Source organism: Ceratotherium simum, chromosome 7 (genome assembly GCF_057802395.1).
Source record: "Ceratotherium simum simum isolate JZ-2026a chromosome 7, ASM5780239v1, whole genome shotgun sequence".
NCBI lineage: Eukaryota > Metazoa > Chordata > Mammalia > Perissodactyla > Rhinocerotidae > Ceratotherium > Ceratotherium simum.
The window spans coordinates 4,858,473-4,864,396 of NC_141906.1; positions in this window are offsets into that span (position 1 = coordinate 4,858,473).

The following is a 5,924-nucleotide window of genomic DNA, read 5'->3' on the forward strand; positions in this document are numbered from 1 at the left end:
TACTCTGTGTTGTTTTTTGTGTTTATATTTACAAACATAATGAAATTAAACTTAAATTATTCAAACAAGCATTTCTACACTGCATGCTCAAGATAACTCTTAGAAGAATCTAAACGGTTTAGAATCCTAGAGTAATCAAAAACAGTCTTTGTTGATGGCTTTTGGTATATTTTTCCCTAGGTAAATATTTATAAGTAACTAACTGGAGGCATGTTTTGTAACAAAGAAATGAAGGTTGGGTTTTTGAAAGGAAAATTTTAAAACATTGTATTGTGCTCTGGATCTTAGATTAAGATATAGTAATCTTGAGACACTAATATTTTGCTATACTTTGTACAAATACTGATACATTAATTATGATCAGTTAGGTTGTTAAGGTTGAAATTATGATTATCACTGCATTGTTTTTTTTTTTTTTCTTTCTTTCTTTTTTTTTTAATTTTTTTAATTTATTTTTTTCCCCCCAAAGCCCCAGTAGATAGTTGTATGCCATAGCTGCACATCCTTCTAGCTGCTGTATGTGGGACGCGGCCCCAGCGTGGCAGGAGAAGCGGTGCCCTGGTGCGCGCCCGGGATCAGAACCCGGGCCGCCAGCAGCGGAGCGCGCGCACTCAACCGCTAAGCCACGGGGCCGGCCCACTGCATTGTTTTTTAATGTTAAATGTTAAGTGATATATTACTGAAGTTGGGATCACAGATCTTATTGATAAATACATGTTAAGGATAGTAGTTCAAAGGATTATTAAAATAGCACTCAGCACTTTGTATTAAATTTTAAAAGTCTGTCTTTTTTTAGGGGACCATCAAGAAATGAAAATTTGTTGTGGCAATATAAAGTTCAGTAAGTTCCCTTAAAAGTGATTCCTATTTAGAACATATTCCATGTTTCTGCTAGGTTAGTCATCTGCAAGTTTCTGGCAATTGATGTGAGGTGGTGTTGCTCAACGTGATAGGATCTTTGAAAGGTGTTCCTGTCATCAGAAATCTAGGCAAGTTCACGGCTAAGCAGAGAACAGTTTGGGAGGAGTCAGTAGGGTTTGTTGGAAGAAGAGGTTCTCAGAACCTCTTAGATACAGTGAAACGTCCAGACAATCACTACTTGAGCAAACTCACCTGTACAGAGAGAATGTAGGATTTGCCAGGGTAGCAATAAATGTGTGTGTAAAAAACGTAGTGTATATAAGCCTGAATTCCTGGGGGTTTTAGATATAGTTGTTACAGCTCAGAAACCTTCAATTTCACACAGTACACTAAGTCATTTAGGCAACTTTTAGCTATAACCATAATCCCAGTAAGACTTTTCATTCAATCAGTAATTAATTAGTTTGAGCGATATTAATTGAACATTTACTGTGACAGATGTTTTGCATGTTGATTCAGGAATTTAAATGCTATATTTCTTTAATTCAGCCAACGTTTACAGCTTCGCCAGGAAAACAGGTAACAGAGTAATGCTGTAATACACTATGCTGAACATCTTGTCAGAGTTCATCTGGGAACAGAGATAAGAAACAGTTCAGCCTGGGAAGGGATTAAGAAAGGCTGCAAAGAGGAGGTGACATCTCAGCTGATAAAAGGTAAGCAGGAATTTTCTAGATGGTCATGAGGCTGACCACACTCATGGACATGTGGTGAGGAGTAGCTGGGAGAGGAGCAGAGGTTAGAGTGAAAGGCTCTGCCTGCTGCAGAATTTGGACTTGATCCTGTACTCTTGTTGTGTCCTGTTTTACTACCCAATAATACATTTTAAGATTTTGACTTCCAAACTCATTTATTATTGAAAGCTCATTTTTGTTAATCAAAGACTGCTTCAAACCAATCAACACATCTGATTACCAGGAGATGAGTGTTTTTAACCTGAATCAATGTTTCTTAAAGTCAAGATACTTGATATTTTAGGCACTCAGGCTACATTACAGTATTTTAAATTTCTGTTGCGGTTTTAAAAATATCTCTTTGACTTCTACTATTACTTTGATTGGAACTACTCTAAAACATCTAGGTAACCTATAATGTCAACAAATGCATGATCCGATAGAAGGACACAAGTGTTGTAGACCTGAGTCTGTATTTGAGTCTGGGCTTTATGTCTACTTACCTGCAAGGTGCCTCATTTTTTTCAATGTTTAATACCTTATCTAATTTAGAAACATCATGGAAGGTATAAAATAATAATGGAAGTACCTAAAAACCCAGATTTGTTTCTGTTTTGTATGGTAATTCTGATAAGATGTACCAGTAGTCTTTTCTTTAGTGATAATTGATTTGTGTAATGACTGACTTTGGTTATCATACGCATCTTGACTGATGGTATATCAAAAATAAGTTACCTTGTCAGTGCTTGGGGTGAACTTTCATTTACACCATGCTAAAAGTAATAAGTAAATATCATTGTTTTCATTTTCTTCAAATTGATTCAAATATTTATTGAATACTTCCTATGTGCTAGTATTCTAGATGCTGGAGGTTCATCTGTGACTAAGAGAGGGTCCCTGCTTGCCTCATGGGATCATATATGACAGTGACAGGAAACAGCTATTAAACATCTAAACAAATAAATAGTTTATTTGGCTGTAGGGGCTATAAGAGAAATAAAACAGGGTATTGGGATAACTAGTGACTGGGTGGAGGAGAGGGTCCACTACTTTAGGTGGACGGGCTTCTCTGAGCTGGTAATGTGCAGCTGAGCTGACCTTGCTAAATCTGGGGAGGGAGGTCTCCAGGCAGAGAAAACAGCCAGTACAGAGGCCTTAAGGTGGAAATGAGTTTGGTGTGTTTGAAAAAAGGCCAGTGTGGCTGGAGTGGAGAGAGTGATGGGGAAGTAGCAGGAGTGAAGGCTGGAGAGTCAGGCAGGGCCAGGTCCTGTATAATCCTGCGTTCGGGAGTTCAGATTTTAGTCTAGTTGTATTGGGAAGCGTCAGAAGTTTTAAGCCAGGAATTGATAGGATCTGGTTTATACTTTGAGATGACTCTGGCTGCTGTGAGGAAGTTGGCTTGTTGGGGACCAAGAATCAAAGCAGGGAGACTCATTGGGAGGATTTTGCAGTATCCAGGAAGGAAATCGTGATAGTTTGGATTAAGGTGGCAGCAGTGACATGGTAAGAAGTAGAGATGGAGTTGGGATATATTTTGGAGGTGGAGCAAACAGGACCACTAACATTTGGAGGTCAGGTTGAGGGAAGGAGGAAAAAATCAGATGTGACTTCTAGTTTTTAGGCCTGATCAATTGGGTGAATGATGTGATAGGAGCAGGCGTACGGGAAATCAGAAGATGTGATAGGAGCAGGCATATGGGCTGAGATGAGGAGAGGAGAATCTTTAAGAATTCTGTCCTAGATGTGTGAGGTTTGTGGTACCAACATAACATCCTGGTGGAGATGGCGGTTAGATATTTGTGCCTGATGTTCAAGGGAGAGCCAGGGTTGGAGATAAAAATTTAAGCAACATCAGTACATAGGTGTTATTTAAAAGCATGGAACTGGATCAGGTTACCTAGGACGAGTTTATTTTTTTTATTTTTATTATTTTTTTATTTATTTATTTTTCCCCCAAAGCCCCAGTAGATAGTTGTATGTCATAGTTGCACATCCTTCTAGTTGCTGTATGTGGGACGCGGCCTCAGCATGGCCAGAGAAGCAGTGTGTCGGTGTGTGCCTGGGATCCGAACCCGGGCCGCCAGTAGCGGAGCGCGTGCACTTAACCGCTAAGCCACGGGGCCAGCCCCTAGGACGAGTTTAGATAGTAAAAAGAGAGGGCTGAGTATTCCAATATTAAAAATCAAGCAGCCAGAAAGGATCCTGAGAAGGAGCAGCCAGTGAAGTAGCAGGAAACCCAGTAGGATGTGATGTCACAGAAGCCACAGTAGAAGTGTTAGAAGTGGGGCGTTGTGAACTCTGTCTGGTGCTGCTTGAGGATAAGAGCAGGAGAGAGCCAGCATTAGTGGATGTGAGACGGTGAAGGAGGGTCACTATAGACCTCAACAGCAAACACATATTGAATACTTGCTATGCGCCTGCAGTATCCTGTGTGCTTTATATGTGCTCTTTTAATCCTTACAGCAACCCCATGAGATAGTTACTTCTATTATCCCCATTTTATAGCTGAGGAAACTGAGGCACAGAGAAGTTATGCTGCTTTTATACCTAGTGAGTCACAGAACAGGGATTAGAACTCAAGAGGTCCAAGTCTAAGCTTAGCAACCACACTCCGTGTCCCTCCTGCATAATGTATATGGTAAGAAAAACCGGTATGAAACTATACTCAGAGTCGGCTGAAGAGAGAATGGGAGGTGAGAAAGTGGAGACATGCCTGGAGACAACTCCTGGGAGAAGTTTTATAGCAAAGAGGAGAAGATGAATGGACGGGAGCTGGAAGAGGACATGAGGTCAGGAACATCTTCTGTTTGTTTTGCTTGAGCTGGGTGATAGATAGTGTTTCTCTGCCGATGTTCATGATCGAGCTGAAGTGAGGAAATTCCTTCAGTTTTAACAGGAGAGAACACATAGCACGTAGATTCAGATGCAGCTGGATTGATAGCACTGGCAGCAGGAGGATGATACGAGTAGTTCTTGTCAGATAGCCTGCGGATTCCTCAATGTGGCATGAGACGGAGGTGAGGTCAGCAGCAGAGGGATGGAATAAGTCATTGTAAGTATCAAGTAGCAAGTATAAGTAGTAGCAAGTAGGAGGGAAAAGGAAATGGTGATAGAGAAGTGAGCATCTTGGGGAGGGGAAAACAAATTTACCAGAGAAATTAGTGGGACTGCTTGATGGGCAGTGATATTTGCCATTTGATATTTTTGGTCCAAAATGGGACCAGTTAGCAGAATTCTATCATGTTTTTCTCCATTTCTTGAGCAAAGTGTAGCTACTTGGGTTTAGGAGCAGAGTAAGGCCTAATTAGGGCTGGACAACTAGGGCAAGTAAGATGGAGGGAGAAATGAACAAAGCGTTTAAAGAATGTTTTCAAGGAGAGTGAGTGTAGTGCTGAAACATGGTACGGTAATGTGTCACTTAATGATGGGGACACATTCTGCGAAATGCATCCTTAGGGGATTTTGTCATTGTGGGAACATTGTAGAGTGTACTTACACAAACCTAGATGGTATAGCCTACTACATAACTAAGCTCTATGCTACAAACTTATAGGACCTCCGTCGTATATGCGGTCCGTCGTTGATGAAACGACGTTATGCAGTGCATGACTGTATTTAACGAGGGCTGGGTGAGGGGTGGTGAGGAGGAGGTCTTCAATTGATGAGCGTTTCCAGTGCTGTTACAGAATGTTGGGTGGAGGGTACTTGAGGGAAGCTGGAGAGGTAGGCGCCTGTAGTCAGAGAGTAGTGATGACGAGATCCAGAGTATGACCATGGCAGGGGGTGACCTGGATGGAGTACAGCCACGCACTGCATGTTGATATTTCAGTCAACAGTGGACTGCATATACAACAGTGGTCCTGTAAGATTAGTACCATAAAGCCTAGGTGTGTAGGAGGCTGTACCATCTAGGTTTGTGTAAGTACTATAGGGGAGGAAGAAATTTTCCTCTACCCTTCTAGGTTCTTCTGGTTGGTCTAAGAATTAAATTGACATGAGATTAACAGGAGAAAAACAAAAAGTTAATAACACATAGGCATGGGAGAATCCCAGGAAAACTGAGTAACTCACCAAAATGGTCAAAGCTCTCGCCTTGAATACCATCCTCAGCTAAAGAAAAAAGAAGATGCTGGGGGTGGGGAGAGTCAGGGACTTCTAAGGGAAGGAAAGCAGTTCATAGGTAGTGAAAAGGAGCAAACATTTGGAAAACAAGTGTGTGTTTGGCCTCACAGAAACAGAAGAACACAGAGGGGAGCCCAACAAACAGCTTCCTCCTGTCTCCCACCTAGTTCATGTTACGCTAGGGTGATAGCTCACTTCCTGAGACAG